This window comes from Panicum virgatum, chromosome 6K (assembly GCF_016808335.1).
Source record: "Panicum virgatum strain AP13 chromosome 6K, P.virgatum_v5, whole genome shotgun sequence".
Taxonomy (NCBI): domain Eukaryota; kingdom Viridiplantae; phylum Streptophyta; class Magnoliopsida; order Poales; family Poaceae; genus Panicum; species Panicum virgatum.
This window is the reverse complement of record NC_053141.1, coordinates 9305992-9324128: the sequence shown is the minus strand read 5'-3', so window position 1 is coordinate 9324128 and position 18137 is coordinate 9305992. Positions and strand designations below refer to the sequence as shown.

At 46.6% G+C, this 18137-nt stretch overlaps 1 pseudogene; it reads left to right on the top strand.

Moving 5' to 3' along the window:
- Positions 1-5590: 5590 nt before the first annotated feature.
- LOC120711622 lies at positions 5591-14300 on the top strand (annotated as a pseudogene).
- Positions 14301-18137: the final 3837 nt, after the last annotated feature.

Sequence of the window (18137 nt, the reverse complement as noted above, 5' to 3'; positions counted from 1 at the left end):
GCCCCTCGCTGCGCGCCGCCCCGCTCGGCCTCCCTGCCCGCTGCCGCCGCCCGCGCGTGCCTCCGTGGCCCCGCGCGTGCCTCTGTGGCCGCGCGCGCCTCCCTGCCCCGTGCCCCGCACCTCGGCCTGCAAGCCTGTGCCCCATGCCGGGCCGCACCTGCTCTGCTCTGCTCTGCTTTGTCAGGAAGCAGAAGCGAGCGTGTGCTCTGCTCTGTTCTGTCTCTGTTTTGCTCTCTGCTCTGTGCTGTGCTCTGCATTAATCTCTGCTCTGCTTTGTGCTGATGGCCTCTTCTACCAGTGTTTGTGGCTCTGATTTAGAGCAGGAGCTGCTCACGTTGTTCCGCCGCCTCAATGCAGCTGCTTCCTCCCCTTCTGGGACTACTGCTCGTGCTTCTGCTTTCCCACCACTCCCTCCTAACCGAGCCACACCATCTTCATGGTTTCTTGATTCTGGTGCTTCATTTCACATGACCCCTAATTTTACCCAGCTGTCTTCCTTGTCCTCTGTTGATCACCCTCTTGTTGTTCAGACAGCTGACGGTACCTCTCTTCCAGTTACTGGACGGGGTGTTCTCTCGACGTCTTCCTTTCATGTGCCTACAGTTTCGCATGTTCCTAATCTCACTATGCAGTTGATGTCTGCTGGCCAGATCACTGATCATGGATGTCGCATCATTCTTGAGTCAGACTCTTGTTGTGTTCAGGATCTTCGCACAGGACTTCTAGTGGGGACTGGGCCTAGGCGCCATGACTCTCAGCGTCTTTGGGAGCTTGACTGGCTTCGCCTTCCCTCGTCCACTGTGGCGAGCCCCTCCACCTCACCTGCCCCCGTGGTTGCTACATCTGCCACTGCACCTACCTTTGCTTAGTGGCGTCGTCGCCTTGGCCATCTCTCTGGTTCCAGGCTTTCCACTCTTGTGGGCAGTGGTGTTTTAGGTCCTGTGTCTGGTGATGCCGCACTTCATTGTATGGGTTGCAAACTTGGTAAACAGTTGCAACTCCCTTATACATCTAGTGATTCTGTATCGCAGCGTCCTTTTGATCTCATTCACTCTGATGTATGGGGGGCCGCTCCTTTTGTCTCCAAAGGGGGTCACTCCTATTACGTCATTTTCATCGATGATTATTCGCGGTTTACCTGGATCTATCTTATGTCCTCTCGTGGTCAATTTCTATCTATATACCAACAATTTGCCACTATAATTCGCACTCAGTATGATTCTCCCATTCGTGCATTTCGTGCTGATTCTGCTGGTGAGTACATCTCTGCTGCGCATCGCCGCTTCCTTGCTGACCAGGGTACCCTTCCTCAATTTTCTTGTCCTGGTGCCCATGCTCAGAATGGTACTGCCGAACGCAAGCATCGTCACATTCTTGAGACTGCTCGTGCTTTACTACTCTCCTCTAAGCTTCCACCTCACTTCTGGGCTGAGGCTGTCTCTACGACTGTTTTTCTGATTAATAGACAACCTTCATCCATTCTTCAGGGGTGTACCCCGTATGAGCGCTTGTTTGGCCATCCACCCAACTATAGTCATCTTCGTTGTTTTGGGTGTGCCTACTTTGTCCTACTCCCTCCTCGTGAGCGCACAAAGCTAACTGCTCAATCAGTTGAGTGTGTTTTTCTTGGGTACAGTACGGAGCACAAGGGTTACCATTGCTACGACCCTGTTGCCCATCGGATGAGGATATCTCGGGATGTCACCTTTGATGAATCCCACCCTTATTATCCTCGTTCCTCCACCAGCTCCTCTTCCACTGTTGCGAAGTCTATCTCCTTCTTGACTCTTCCTAATGAGTCTTTTCCGCTGCCGTCCACTCCACCATCATCACCTCCTGCTCCCTCTATAGTTCGTCCACCTTCACCTGAGCCTTCTCAGTTGCTTTTTGGGCCCCCTTCCGTCGAGGCTCCTCCTTCCCCTCTTCTGACTTCTCCGCTACCCCTTAGTACCTCTCCACCTCCACCTCCACCTCCGCCTCCACCTCCACCTCCACCACCTCCACCCGAGTCGTCTTCCTCACTCCTCGGACCTACTCCTATAATGGTCCCCCCTCGTGAGATCACCCACGTCTACTCTCGTCGTCCGAGACCTCCACCTGAGTCTTCTTTCTCACTCCTTGGACCTAAACCTATGGTGGTCCCTCCTCGTGAGATCACTCACGTCTACTCTCGTCGTCCGAGAACTCCACCTTCACCTTCACCCGAGTCTTCTTCCTCACTCCTTGGTCCTGCTCCTGAGTCACCGTCTCGGTATGATCATCGTGATCGTGGTGCTCTACGACCTCCAGAGCGCTATGGATTCACTGCTGCTGCACTTGTTGAGCCATCCACTTACCGAGAGGCTGCTGTCCACCCAGACTGGCAGCATGCTATGGTTGAGGAGATTGCTGCCTTGGAGTGCACTGGTACATGGGATCTTGTCCCATTGCCTCCTCAGGCGACTCCTATTACTTGCAAGTGGGTCTATAAGATCAAGACTCGCTCTGATGGCTCCCTTGAGCGCTACAAGGCTCGTCTTGTAGCTCGTGGTTTCAGCAGGAGCACGGTCGTGATTATGATGAAACTTTTGCACCTGTTGCCCACATGACCACAGTTCGGACTCTTCTCGCTATTGCCTCTGTCCGACAGTGGTCCATCACCCAGCTTGATGTCAAGAATGCCTTTCTCAATGGTGAGCTACATGAGGAGGTTTACATGCAACCACCTCCAGGCTACTCTGTTCCGAATGGCATGGTTTGTCGTCTACGTTGCTCCCTTTACGGCCTCAAACAAGCTCCTCGGGCCTGGTTTGAGCGTTTTTCCTCCGTTGTCACTGATGCTGGTTTTAAGCCCAGTGACCACGATCCCGCTTTTTTTTGTTCACACTTCCCCTCGTGGTCGCACGCTTCTTCTTCTCAATGTTGATGATATGATCATTACTGGTGATGACTCTCGGTTCATTGAATTTGTGAAGAAGCGTCTTAATGAAAAATTCTTGATGTGTGATCTAGGTCCTCTTCATTACTTCCTTGGTCTCGAAGTTTCTTCCATGCTTGATGGCATCTACCTCTCCCAGGAGAAGTACATTCAAGATCTTCTCTCTCGTGCTTCTCTCACCGATCACCGCACAATTGACACACCCATGGAGCTTGGTGTTCAGTTGCGGGCCACTGATGGTGAGCCTCTTGCCGATCCGACTCGCTACCGGCATCTTGTTGGTAGTCTCGTCTACTTTGGGATCACTCGTCCTGACATCTCCCATGCTGTTCACATTCTGAGCCAGTTTGTCTCTGCACCCACCCAACTTCATTACACTCACCTCCTTCGGGTTCTTCGATATCTTCGGGGCACTACCTCTCGCCGGTTGTTCTTCTCTCGTTATAGCCCTCTTGAGCTTCAGGCATACTCTGATGTGACATGGGCTAGTGACCCTTCTGATCGTCGCTCTCCCTCTCTCTCTCTGCTTATTGTGTCTTCCTTGGATCCTCCTTGATTGTTTGGAAAACCAAAAAGCAAACAACAGTTTCTCGTTCGAGTGCTGAGGCCGAGTTGAGGGCTATGGCAGCAGTGACAGCTGAGATCACCTAGCTCCGGTGGCTACTTGAGGACTTTGGTGTGATGGTTTCCACACCAACTCCTCTCTCCTCTGATAGTACTGGTGCGATCAGTATTGCTTGAGATCATGTGAAGCATGAACTCACCAAGCACATCGGTGTTGATGCTTCTTACATGAGATCGCATGTGCATGATCATATTGTGGCTCTTCAGTATGTGCCTCCCGAGTTTCAGTTGGCGGACTTCTTCACGAAGGCTCAAACAAAGGCACAACATAGTTATTTTCTTTCCAAATTCAGTGTTGTAGACCCACCATGAGTTTGAGGGGGGGGGTGTTAGATGTATATACATCCCTATGTATTTTCTCTCTTGTATAGGGTGCTTTATGTACATTTATAGCATCATATCTGCCCCTTTGTGGCATTGCAATAGGGTTGAGTTGCTCATTCCTAACACTTTCAACTTTTTTCTTTCTACTAAGCATACATGGAAGGGAACGGGAAAACTAAATTCGGGTGAAAATCTCTCCACACCCCATTTTCTAGCCACACTCTAGCACAAGTCAAAATCTCTCCGCACTCGATTTTCTAGAGTTGCGATTTTTTTGTCATTCCTAAGTAGAATAGGTTTAAACTAAAGAAAAATCAGGTGTGGAACTTCTCTACTATACCTGTTTTTTCTAATATATTGGTGATTATTATTCGGTTTTGTCAATCGATATTGTTTACATTGCGCCTGTGTTTGTTCATTTTGCTTCCAAAGCGACCTTTTGCCGCCCAGCCCATTAGTGTGAAAATGCTTAACCCTTTGTCACTCTCTTAGGGGTGGTAAAAGACCGTTAAATTTGACTTAGATAATCTAAGGGTCGAGCTTCACTTCTATATAATTTTGAGTTAAAATTAAAGAGTCTAATTAAACTGTGAAGTGACTATTAGAGCGCCATTGGCCATTACCAACTTTGCAAATTTCAGCCCAATAAACTTCAGCCCAAACTTTGGACCCGTATTAGCCCGTAAACCCAGCCCACGAGGCCACGCGCAGAAGCCGACAAGTCAATACCGACGCCCACACGGCCACACCACAGTGAACGAGCTACTACTGCGCGTCGCTTCGTACCCTGCTGCTGCTTCGGCTTCCTCGCCGGCGTCGCCCTCCGCCGCTCCGCCGCTGCCGTCACCCCGCGCCCCTGCCGCCGCGCGTCTCCCACCCCGGCCACTCGTCGGCGCCGCCGCATTCCCTTAGTTCCACCACCGTCATCCTCAGGCGTACGTCCCTCGGTCCCGCCGCCGGCCTCTCCCCGCTCGCAGCAGCTTACCCCCTTACGGCTGGTTGAGTTGTGCGGTTGATAGGTACATTCGATCTCTGGGTGATGGATATATCAGAACTTGTTGGATCAACATTGCGTTGGGTTCACAGGGGCTTGTACTGTAGGATGCTTCGAAATTCTGTTCTGAAGTGTATGTTTCTTTTTTTGGCCTGCAAATTTCGTTGATCAAACGTGGGGACTAAATTTTGCTGTGATCGAGAACTGACATGCTAGTTTCTAGTCATGGCGATATGCAGCAGTTATTTGTTTATGTCAATTCCGTGGCATTAGTTGTTCCTTTTTTTTCAGTTCTGAATTCCAGTCTTCCACACCCTTCTATTTTATGCCACTCATATGTCAGTCAGTGTGACCATTTCCCTGATTGATTCACATCTTTCGGATTAAGTTACCCATAGCGCCAAACCAAGCATGCTTTGGGATGATCAATTTGAATGTTTGGTTACCAATGTGTATGATCAATAATTTCTCATTTATCTTGGCAGTTTTTTTACATTTACTGCTACTGCTATAGTGGTCATACTTAGGAGTAGTACATTTGAATTATTATATGCACTGCTTCAAGCGTACTAGTAGTTCTTCAAGTAGCACTTCTGCTGCTATTTGGTTCAGGGGCTTGGTTTATTGTTAGTCATAATTGTGATAGTACTTGCATTGCAAACTCCTGCTTGGCTGCTTGCTCCTACAAATATGATGCTAGAATGTTGGCATTATATCTCCCAACACATGTTTGTTTCTTGCTTCAGATGCAGATCTTTTTGAAGACTCTAGCTGGCAAGACGGCTACCCTCGAGGTGGAGTCATCAGACACGATTGATAATGTCAAGGCAAAGATTCGGGACGAGGAGGGGATTCCCCCAGAACAGCAGCGACTTATCTTTGCCGGCAAGCAGCTTCAGGGTGGCCGCACACTTGCTGGTTACAACATTCAGAAGGATTCCACCCTGCACCTTGTCTTGCGTCTACGTGGTGGCATGCAAATCTTCGTGAAGACCCTCGCTGACAAGATCATTACCCTAGAGGTTGAGTCCTCAGACAAGATCAGCAACGTCAAGGTGAAGATTCAGGACAAGGTGGGTATTCCCCCGTACCAGCAGCTGCTCATCTTTGCGGACAAGCAGCTTTTGGATTGGCACACACTTGCCAGTTATAACATTCTTCAGGAGTCCACCATGTATCTTGTCCTCCGTCGACCATTTGATGGCATGCAGATCTTTTTGAAGCAACTCACCGGCAAGACCACTACCCTAGAGGTGGAGTCATGTTACACGATTGCTAACGTAAAGGCAAAAATCCAGGACAAGGAAGGAATTCCTATGGACCAGCAGCATCTTTTCTTTGCTGACAAGGAGCTTGAGGATGGACAGACCCTTGCTGATTACAACATCCAGGAGGAGTCCATCCTGCATCTTGTTATCTATCGGCCGTCGACCAGATTTGGCGGTATGTAGATCTATGTGCGGAGTGGGTACACTAAAAAGGTCTTCACCCTTAAGGTGAATTTATCTTACAAGATTGCCGATGTAAAGGCAATGGCCATGGCATGGAACCCACTCCTCCAGACTACAATTGCCTCATTTATGTTGGCAAGCGCCTTGAGGATGGACGCACAGTTGTCGATTACGGCGTCAAGAATGAATCCACCCTGCACCTTTGTAAAGGCGCTAAAGACAACCTTTGAGGTTGAGTCTTCAGATTACTCAGACCAGCAGCACCTCATTTTGGCAGGCGAGCAGCTTGAGGATAGGCGTGTCCTTGTGGGCTACAACATCCAGAAGGAATCCGCCCTCTGCCTCATCCTCCACCTCCGTGTTGGTTCCTGAAATTCTGCTGATGGATTGGGTTGTTAGGTCAGTTTATATTAGGTGTCTATGTAGGCCTTTTGTCATTTGTGAGGCTGTGACTCCCAAGTGATATTACCTAATCTGGTTGTAACGAGGACACATATGGTTGTCCTTGATCAATCCTAGAACCGTGCTTCCTTAAATCCCTGAATGCTCAGTTTGGTGTGTATATTGATGCTCCAGCCAGCTACCTTTCTTTGGATCACCTTTTCTCATTTGGAGATGGATGCAGGTAACTGGTATGCTGACTGCTGGTTGCTAACCCGATGCCCTGTTCCTGTTGTATCGAGGCGCACGCCCTGTTGTGTTGAGGCGCACGAATTTGAATCTTCAAATGCTTTTCTGATGTCATAGTGCTGCCATACCTGTCGTTGTGATGAACCAAAGGTTGTGTGTCTAGTGCTCTCCTATTTCCTGGCAGGTAGTGTTGTGGCTCTACTTGGTATTGGTAGTGTGCTTCATAGTGCTGCTGCTGTGCTGCAAATCTGAAGAACTGAAACTTGTACTCATTCTGCACTTGGACAGAGGTTCTGGCTGAGTACCTTGTCGAGCTCCGTTCTGGCCAAAAAGACCGAAGGTCGTTCACAATTTGGGATTATATAGCTGATCTATTTTTTAAGGAGAAAGTTCAATTTACTCCCCTCAACTATAGCCAAAATCTGAAAAACTCCCTAAACTATAACTTCGTTCAATTTACCATCTAAACTATGTCATTTAGTTTATTTTACCCCATAACACAATTTATCTTTTTTGTTTCTCCTTACACAAGTTGAATTTTAATTTCAAATTTTGCAGGGTAGTAGTGGACATCACAATACATATTTAGAAAAAGTTTTATAATTTTCCTCCGTTAGTTTTCATATAATTTTGAACTCCAACGATTAATCTATTATTAAATATCCCGATCTATCAAAATAATGATAAAAATTTATGATTAATTTTTCTAACATGTGTTATGGTGTGTACTATCGTCTTATAAAATTTCAACTTAAAACTCCACCTATACATGGAGAAATGAAAAAGACGAATTACAGTAGGGAGTAATTTGAACCAAATGGAATAGTTTGAGGGTAAAATGAACTAAACAATAGTTTAGGAGGTTATTCAGATTTTAGTTATAGTTGAGAGGAGTTATTTAGACTTTTTCCTATCTTGAATTGTTGACGGCTCTCCTATCGGATATCGGATGGAGTCTTTCAGCCCAACATAACTTCATTCGGGCCCAAACGTTCGTTCATCCAGCCTAGGGAGAACATTTTGCCCGATATCTGTTTTTCTTTTTTTCTATTTTCACTGGTATTATAGGAGGGAAATATACAACGTGTTCACCTTTGGTTTCATTCTTGTTCCATCTGAATTTATCTAAAACTGTGTTTGAACTTCGTAAGAATTTTGTTTGATCTGTCCGGTACATCGTGTTGATAGGTGGCCTCCGAGATTCTTCGTTTTAACCGGCAAAGTAAAATAATCTCAGCTCCAGCCTAACGTCAATTATCAGAGAGAGAAAAAAATATTTTTTTATGATTGATCGGAAACCAACCGCCTTACGTGTCGATCCTGGTTCCTGGCCGGCACGGCGGAGGAAAGCGACCGACCTCGCAACGCCGGCGCACGGCGCCGCCGTGTTGGACTTGGTCTCCCGTGACTCCGTGGGCCTCGGCTTATCGCCGCCGCTCCATCTCAACCGTCCGCTTGGACACGTGGAAGTTGATCCGTCGCGCACCAGCCTCGGAGGTAACCTAACCGCCCGTACTATAAATCCGGGATCCGGCCTCTCCAATCCCCATCGCCACAAGTTCGCGATCTCTCGATTTCACAAATCGCCGAGAAGACCCGAGCAGAGAAGTTCCCTCCGATCGCCTTGCCAAGGTACTCCTACCTAATCCTCCTTAACTGATCTCTCCTCTATCACGTTGCTAATCTTCGAATGATCTGCTGCCTGGCTCGCTGTTCCCCCTCGTTATGCACTGTTTCCATCACGAGTTTTTTTTTTTCATCATCTAATCTATGCGGTTGCGGAAGAATTGTGGCTAGTGGAGTAGTTTTCTGTGCTTGATCGGTAGATTCGATGTGTGGGTGTATGGATGTTTTCTGAAAAGTTGCTGGATTAGTTTACGCTTTCAGGCCGCAGGTCTGTTCGAAATTGATTATGAAGTCTATATGCTTTGGATCTATTGATTTCCAGTTTTATTCAGATGTAGGCAAAAAATTGTCGGCATTTGTGTGGAATTAGTTGGCCTTTAGGTCTGCACATTCATGGTGACGGCACAGTTGCTGCTGGCTGTTGCGTGGGACGAGTTATTATAGTTGTTTTTGTTTTTCCCTGATTGATTCACATTTTCAATGATAACTAGCCTTTGTCACCTAACCAAGTCCAGGTTGATCCTATCTGTGTTCTTCAGCTACCAGTTTGCATAGATGATGGTGTATTCGATTGCTTTAGTAGGCCTTCTGATTTCACATCTAATTCTGTCATGAATATAGATAACTTTACATGCTTTTGATATACTTTATATTTGAACTGTTCACTGTCCAGCCTATTTTGGATAATTGAGTGCATTAGCTTTTGATGCCTGAATTATTCACATGTTCCTGGATAATTGACCTGTGTCACCTAGTTGACTGTTTTTTGAGGTGCCACCCGTCTGTTCAGCTGATTTGTGTATTCGATTGCTCTAGTTAATCTTTTGATTATGCAGCTAGTGCTTTGTCATATGTAACTTTATAGGCTTCTGATGTCCTTGGATATAGTTCAGGCTACTTGTCAAGTTGCTTTACAAGTAGTAGCTCTGATTCTATTTGGCTTCCTGAGTCAGAGCTTTGCAAATTGCTTGTTGTTACATTACATCATACTACTTGAATTGCAGTTATTTAATGGTTGGATTGTTGCTGTTTACTTCTACATTTTTTGCTGTTTTATATTATACTAAAATGTTTGTGTTGCTGCTTTTCAGATGCAGATCTTTGTGAAGACACTCACTGGCAAGACTATCACCCTTGAGGTGGAGTCTTCTGACACAATTGACAATGTCAAGGCAAAGATCCAGGACAAGGAAGGGATTCCTCCAGACCAGCAGCGCCTTATCTTCGCTGGCAAGCAGCTTGAGGATGGCCGTACACTTGCAGATTACAACATTCAGAAGGAGTCCACACTGCACCTTGTCCTCAGGCTGCGTGGAGGCATGCAGATTTTCGTGAAGACCCTCACTGGCAAGACGATCACCCTAGAGGTGGAGTCATCTGACACCATCGACAATGTGAAGGCAAAGATCCAGGACAAGGAGGGCATCCCCCCTGACCAGCAGCGCCTCATCTTTGCAGGCAAGCAGTTGGAGGATGGGCGAACTCTGGCTGACTATAATATCCAGAAAGAGTCCACCCTTCACCTTGTCCTCCGCCTGCGAGGTGGCATGCAGATCTTTGTGAAGACGCTGACAGGCAAGACCATCACATTGGAAGTTGAGTCCTCCGATACAATCGACAATGTGAAGGCCAAGATCCAGGATAAGGAGGGTATCCCCCCGGACCAGCAGCGCCTCATCTTCGCCGGCAAGCAGCTCGAGGATGGCCGCACTCTCGCTGACTACAACATCCAGAAGGAATCAACCCTGCACCTGGTGCTCCGCCTGCGTGGTGGAATGCAGATCTTTGTGAAGACGCTTACCGGCAAGACCATCACCTTGGAGGTGGAGTCTTCGGACACCATCGACAATGTGAAGGCGAAGATTCAGGACAAGGAGGGCATTCCTCCGGACCAGCAGCGCCTCATCTTTGCCGGCAAGCAGCTAGAGGACGGGCGTACCCTGGCGGATTACAACATCCAGAAGGAGTCCACCCTCCACCTTGTCCTGCGCCTCCGTGGTGGTTTCTGAGCCTAGTGCTCCTGAGTTGCCTTTTGTCGTTATGGTCAACCCCTGGTTTAAGTCGTGTGAACTCTCTGCATTGCGTTGCTAGTGTCTGGTTGTGGTTGTAATAAGAACATGAAGAACATGTTGCTGTGGATCACATGACTTTTTTTTTTGAACCGGAAGATCACATGACTTTCATGGCTTTAAGTTCCTGAACTCTGAAATCTGGACCCCTTTTTAAGCTCTGAACTCATCATTCTTGCATTTACATCTGGTGTTGATCTTATTGATGTGATGCAGTCCTGCTGAAATAGTCAATGTAGATTCATGACTGACTGATTGCGTTTATGGTGTGTATGTTGTTAACAAGCTGAAGGTCGTGTGGTGTCTTTCCAGTTAGACGAAGTGTGCTTTATTGTAGCGTGTAGTGCTGCTGGATGATTGATGAACTGAAACATTCTGCATTTAGCAACTAGCGAGCCAAAGGTGATGACTGAGTTTCTGTAGACCTGTTTTTTTATGCCCATGGTCGTTCTTCAATTGCACTTGATTTTCACATTAGCTGGATCATAATCTGAGCAGACTACTCAAAAGTACAAAGTTCATCTTCGCTATGACGCTTTGCCACTAGGATTTTCTTTGTATGATTTGTTTACAAATCCTGTAATCTAGTCAAAAGAAAAGCCAAAATTTTTCTTTGTATGATTTGTTTACAAATCCTCTAATCTAGTCAAAGAAAAGCCAAATTTATCCCTCCTGGTCCCCTACATCACGTAGCTATGTGGCCCGCAAGCAGATGAAAGCAGCCCCGTCAGCCGACGCCGACGCCGACGCCAACACATCCTGCTCCTCCCTCGCCGGCGCCGGCGCCGGCGAGGCCGCACCGCCGCTGCCCCGTGGCCGCAGGCACACGGTGCCGCACTGCCGCCGCCCCGTGGCCGCAGGCACACGGTGCCGCACTGCCGCCGCCTCCCCTTCCGGCATTGCCGGACGGCTGGGCTACTGTCCCCGCCGCCTTCCCAATTTGCCGCTAACGAATCGAAACCCCACCCCACAATTTCTCAAGGTAACCAACCCTACTCTAGTCTAGCCGACTTCCATTTCTTCGCAGGCAATAGCAGAGTAACATTCGCTCCTCATCCTGTTGCTGCCGCCGTAAAGCCGCCCCCTCTTGGGTCAAAAAATCCTCATCTAGGGATTTAGTTGGGTTAATCCTAAACCTAATCCCGGGGTTTTCCGTAGGATTGGTTTTAAATTTTATGCTTTTGATAATCGATCCCCTGGTGTAGGATTTCTGTGTTTTTGAGTCGACGGGTCTGTTAATGTAGGATGCTTCGGAAATATATTGTGAAGTATCTGTTCTTCAGTCACTGTCCAGACGATGGACTGAATTTTCATTGGGTGGAATACACCATTCCGGTTTCTAGACAATGTTGGTGCCAGTTCTGTGAGATTAGTGGTCCGTTAGATTGGATTCCTGCTTTTCCACACCCTTTTAGGTTGTGCCACTCAGATGTTGGTACGTTCTTTTTCGGATTGACCCATCAGTATCACATAGTTGTGATCAAGTTACCGGTAGCGCTTCTCCAATGAAATATGGGCTGCACATTCTTGCAAAAAGTTACTTGTAAAGCTTACTCAAACATGCCTTGGGGGTGATTAGTTGCCTGATTAGCCCATAATGTTTGTAGGGTCCAGTCTGTGTGACCCAGGATTCTTGGTTCACCTGCATGTTTAATTTGTAGTTTCATTTATCTAGTTAGATTTTCTCATATACGGCTACTCCTACCATGATCATTCTTAGCTTCTACCACTTAGGGATAGTTCATATTGAAGTTAGATTGAATCCACACTTCCTAAGCTTGCCCTGCCAAGAGGACCACGTTTCTGGTTTGCTTGGGCTGTTGTTTGGGTTGACATCAATTTTTGGCTCATTCATTCAGTTTCTCACCAACTAAAGTCCACCAATCATTTGGTGAGTGGAAGATTTGGTCGGCCAACGCAGGCACCTTACAAATGACTACTAATATCTTGATATCTATAAGGAGAGCAAGGCATACCTTTCAATGATTATACGTAGTACTTCTAGCAGTGCTATTAGTACTTCAAGTGGCTGTTTGGTGCTATTTAATTTTATGGGTTGTATATTCTTAAATTTGTGGTATCTGCTTTGTGTACTGCTTGCAGCTACAATATGATGTTAAGAGTGTGTGGATAGTATTTCCTAATATGATTGTTGATTATTTTAGATGCAGATCTTTGTGAAGACTCTCACTGGCAAGACCATCACCCTAGAGGTGGAGTCATCTGACACAATTAACAACACCAAGGCGAAGATTCAGGACAAGGAAGGGATTTCCTCAGACCAGCAGCGACTTATTTTCACCGGCAAGCAGGTTGAGGATGGCCGCACGCTTGCTGATTACAACATTCAGAAGGAGTCCACTCTGCACCTTGTCTTGCGCCTACGTGGTGGCATGCAAATTTTTGTGGGGACTCTTGCTTACAAGATCATTACCCTTGAGGTTGAGCCATCTGACAAAGTTAACAGCATCAAGGCAAAGATTCAGGTAAATGAGGGTATTCCCCCAGACCAGCAGCTGCTCATCTTTGGTGACAAGCAGCTTTTGGATTGGCACACACTAGCCAATTATGGCATTCAGAATGAGTCCACCCTGCACCTTGTGCTTCGTCGGCCATGTGCTGACATGCAGATCTTTGTAAAGAACCGACTGAAGTTCTTAGCCAACAAAATTATCACACTCAAGGTTGAGTTATCTGATACAGTTGACAACGTCAAGGCAATGATCCATGGGAAGGAAGGCATTCCTCTAGACGAGCAGGATCTTGTCTTTTCTGGCAAGAGACTTGAGGATAGGCACACACTTGCTTATTATCATATTCAAAATGAGTCTACCCTCGAACTTGACTTCCCTTGGTCTTGTCAGTTTCCGATTTTCGTGAAGATCCGAGATGGCAAGTACATTACCATCGACAAGCAAGTTCCAGAGTATGAGATTCAGGGTGAGACAGTCAATTATGTCAAGGCACAAATTTTCGATAAGGAGGGTATTCCTCCGAGGCAGTATCAATTCTTTTTTGCTGGCAAGAAGCTTAAGGATGGACACGAACTAGGTGAGTATGGGATCTATCGACAGTCCACCTTGCAGCTTGGGCCCACCCTGCAGCTTAGGCCCTGTCTGCATCCTGGCATGCAGGTCTTTTATAGGTGCCTCACTGGCAAGCTTTGGACTTTGGATGTTGAGCAATCAGACACAATCAAGATTGTGAAGACCAAGATTCAAGATAAGGAAGGAATTCCGAGACACCAGCAGCGGGTCATCTTTGCAGGCAAACAGCTCGAGGATGAGCACACAGTGGCTGATTACAACATCCAAGATGGGTCCACCCTGCACATCACCCTCCGCCGAATGCAGATCTTTGTTAAGACGCTTACTGGTGGATTACAACATCCAGCTGGAATCCACCCTTCACCTTGCCCACGAGGTAGATCCGTCCGACAAAATCAGCCTTCCCAACCCTGATCAGCAGCGCCTTCGCTTTAGTGGCGTGGGTTGGTTTGCGTCTTTGTCATCAGGTTATCTAGATGCATGGTCCTGTTGATGTCCGGTGTTGAAGGCGTGTGAAGACTCTCTGTATGTACTGCTCCTGACCATCAGGTTACTCTGGCGCACTAGGAACTTCTGGCCGAAGATCGTTCTATCTTAAAACTGTGCTTTCTTCAATCATATTTGGTGTCGCATGATTTTTTTTTTTGAAACGAAACGTCAGGAGAGCTGTCGATTATATTAAAAAGAAGAGACAACGTCCAGACTTGGCACAACACAGGCAACAACAACATTAAAAAAACTAAAAAACAGGATTCGTTCGGTTGGATTGAGACATCAACATGAGAAACTCTACAACTCAATTTATCCGGTTAGATTGGAACATCAACATAGAAAGAACACGAAACTACCTCAAGAGGCCTTGACCGGTTGGATTGGGGTATCAACATGGTCAAGATCACTCTGCAAGGCAACTCCGACCGTACAAAGCCAAGCCGGTGCGGCAAGCAACCTTCTCCTGCAACTTTCTCCTGCACGTGAAGTCGCCGCCAAGGTGCAATCCTACACCGATAGGGAAAGCAAGAAAACAGACAACCTTGCACTGAACAGGCCATCGCCATGTAGGACCCGACGCTGTAGTGCCGCTGCAAAAGTACCCACCGTCCGACAAAGTGAAACCCTCGAATCCGGACATCTTGTTGGCTGTCTCGCAGTTGCCGCCGTGAAAACACAACGCGCGGGGGCCTCGCCTCGCCCGCCGTCGAACTCCACCTCACTCTCGTCGCCACGCCGAAGACACCATACGCGGGGGCCTCGCCACGTCCACCTCAGTACTCCATGTCACATATCCGTATATTGTATTGCCGTCAAGATGGTGGACAGTATTGCCCTATTTTCAAGATTTCCATCAAACAACCGAACCACACCCATCGGTCGACAGCAACTCGTTGCACTACACACACATGTAGCTTCCACCGTCGTGACAGCAAACAAGAGTTGTCGCTTGTGCCATCTTTCGACGATGAACCACGCCAGAGTAACATCAGCATAGCTGAGCCACCCGCCGCATCCGCTGCAAACCTACTTGTCTCACGTTGTCGTTGCCGCAAGCGCCGCCCTCAGACGTTGTGCCACACTGCACTGATAGCCGCTAAGCAACGCTAGCCACCGCGGGCCGCTGCATGCAGCCAAACCGACAAACTTACTTCAACCCCTGGTCGCCACCACAGCTATGGAACGCGAAACGCCACCGCGTGAGCTTGTCAACCTCCTTGAAGCTCATCCTCCAACACGTAGCTGTCACCACCCTTGGCCGCGGACTTCCCAAGCTGAGTTGGGTCTCAAGGAGCGACGCCTCCAAGAGGTCACCATGCCAGTGACGCTGCCGTAGCTCGTTCAGAATAGGACAGAGCTTTAGCCCTGAGAACCCCATACAGTGGTGGGTGGAGCATGAAGATGACGCCCCCAACGAGAAGAATGACTCCCGAAGGCGCCGCCGCCATCGTCGCCAGCAAGACTGGTGGCAAGGACAGAGCATCCCAACATAACCCAAGCCACTGCACGCTCCATTTTTTGAGGGATTGACTTTTTCCTGGCCCTGTTTAGATGTATAAAATTTACACCCAAAAATATCACATCGAATGTTTGGCACGTGCATGAAGTATTAAATAAAATCTATTTACAAAACTTTTTGCACAGATGGGCTGTAAATCGCGAGATGAATCTAATGAGCATACTTAATCAATGATTTGCATCAGTAACGCTACAATCATCCGCTAATTATGAATTAATTATAGATTAATTAGGCTCATTAGATTCATCTCGCGATTTACAATCCATTCGTACAAAAAGTATTGCAAATAGATTTTATTTAGTACTCCAAAATAGCAAGATTTCGTTTCAAAATTTTACCCCTAAAGATCTAAACACGGCCAAAATACAAGGTATTTTTTAGATTAATTGAAGGGATTTCTTTCTTCTGTTTCGAGTAAGTGATAAACAATCCCTTTCTAGTTTCTCACAATTTTGCTGCACGTACTCTTGAGTTAATTACCCCGCTACAGTCAACTTTTCCCATCTAAGCCCAGCTCACAAGCAAACGAAAGAAAGCAACCTCCTAACAAGTCACACTACAGCGACACGTCTCTACGTACAGTGCTCCACTCCTTATTCCTAGACGTTGCGATGCAAATGGCAGATTTACGTTGATCATCTCGGTTAGAATTTATACAAGCTTTGCACTGTTGTGCGCCCGGCAAAAGCTCTAAGCACCCTAACTACTCCCTATATTTTAAATTATAATTCGTTTGACTTTTTGACTCCAAATTTGAGCACTTGTCTTATTTAAAAAATGTATGCAAATATAATTAAATTTAAATTATTTTTAAAGAATTTTTATTAATAAAACAAATCACAATAAAAATGATATTTTACACAAATGTTTTAATAAGACAAGTGGTCAAATTTAAAATAAAAAAGTAAAGCGAATTATAATTTGAAATGGAGGGAGTATCTGTACACTCGTAGCCTTGCCTTGTCGTCCATGGCCGCCCGCTTGCCCTCAGCCATCATCCCACCCTGAACTGCTGGCCGGAGACCCCTCTCCTAGAGGTAACTCATCCTCTAAAACTGTCTTCGTGTTCCTCATCTATTGGGAGGAGAATGTCGAGTATTTTTTACTCCTTGTTTTATTGTTCACCCTCGTAGTGGCATCTTTTTTCGTCTCAGTTTCTCCTAGAGGCCGTAGGTAATCTAATCCCTGTCTCAGTAATAATTTTATTAGATAGGATTGTGTTTTCGTACGGCTGGTCGTTTTGGCCGTTTGATAGTTATTAGATTCGATCTAGTGAGTGCATGATATTTTGGAAGAATACACCGGAGTAGCAAGTTTCCCGAAGCACTGCAGTTTTGGTTCACATGCCGACGTTTGTGTTCTGCGTTTCGGTGTGCAAAATTTCCCAAAGCTGGTTAAGATGTGTTAGATTTATAGGACATTAGTTAATTAATTTATGAATCAAATAATAAATCACGATGCTCATTTTATCCTTTATATTAATGTGGGCATTCATCCTACGATGAAACTAAAGTAGGAAATAAACCGGCTTATAAGTCAATGCAGGCAGATTTTGCAGTTTCCAATCAAGCATGATTGCTAACAGAAATTGCCAAACTTGAATAAGTCATTTGAGGTAGAATTATTCTAGGTTAATATAACAAAAAAATGTACAAATATACACTTACAAATCATGAAACAAATGGCATTCCTGTTTACTCTAATTTTGGTACAGATGCACAATTAATTAATTGGGTCACCTCGATCACCCCTTCCCATGGGGTGGACAGATAAATGTTAAGAAAAATCTGGAACTAGGAGCAACCACTTTCAATATGAGAATCGCTACCTTAGCGATGGAAGAAGGCTGTGATAATCGTGATCACAACTAAGAGCTTCAGTACAATTTCTAGGTATGTCGCGTGTGGAGTGAGCGCCACAGTTCTCACCGTTGTGATCGTCATCAGATAGAGCCCGAGAGCCACAGTAAAGAAGAAAAAGAACCCGAGTGGGCTAGCCGCCCCTACCATGTACTGTCCCCCAAACATTGCGACGAGGCTGCCGCCGGTAACAACAATACATGGTGTTTCGAATATACCGTCAAAATGTTGAATGTCTTCATCATCATCAGAGTTGCGATCTTTATCCGTATTATTGTCATTGTTTTCTTCACCACGTAAAACGTCTTCATTTGCGTTTTCAGTATCAATAGCTTGATCAGCTTCGCCATCTGTCCTTTGATGTCTCACTCTGGACTTGTGTTTGTGATGAATCAAAGCAGCAGTGATCGGGAGCGGCACCGGTAAGATTGCGTAGGCATAGTCCTTGTTGAATGAGATAAGCAGGAGGTATGAGGCGAACACCAGAAGGAATCCTGAGAGGTAGATCGACCAAGGTATTGAGAGGTAGGGCAAGGTGCTGCCCCACTTCGGCGCCAGCGTCACCTTTGTGGAGCAGAGGATGTC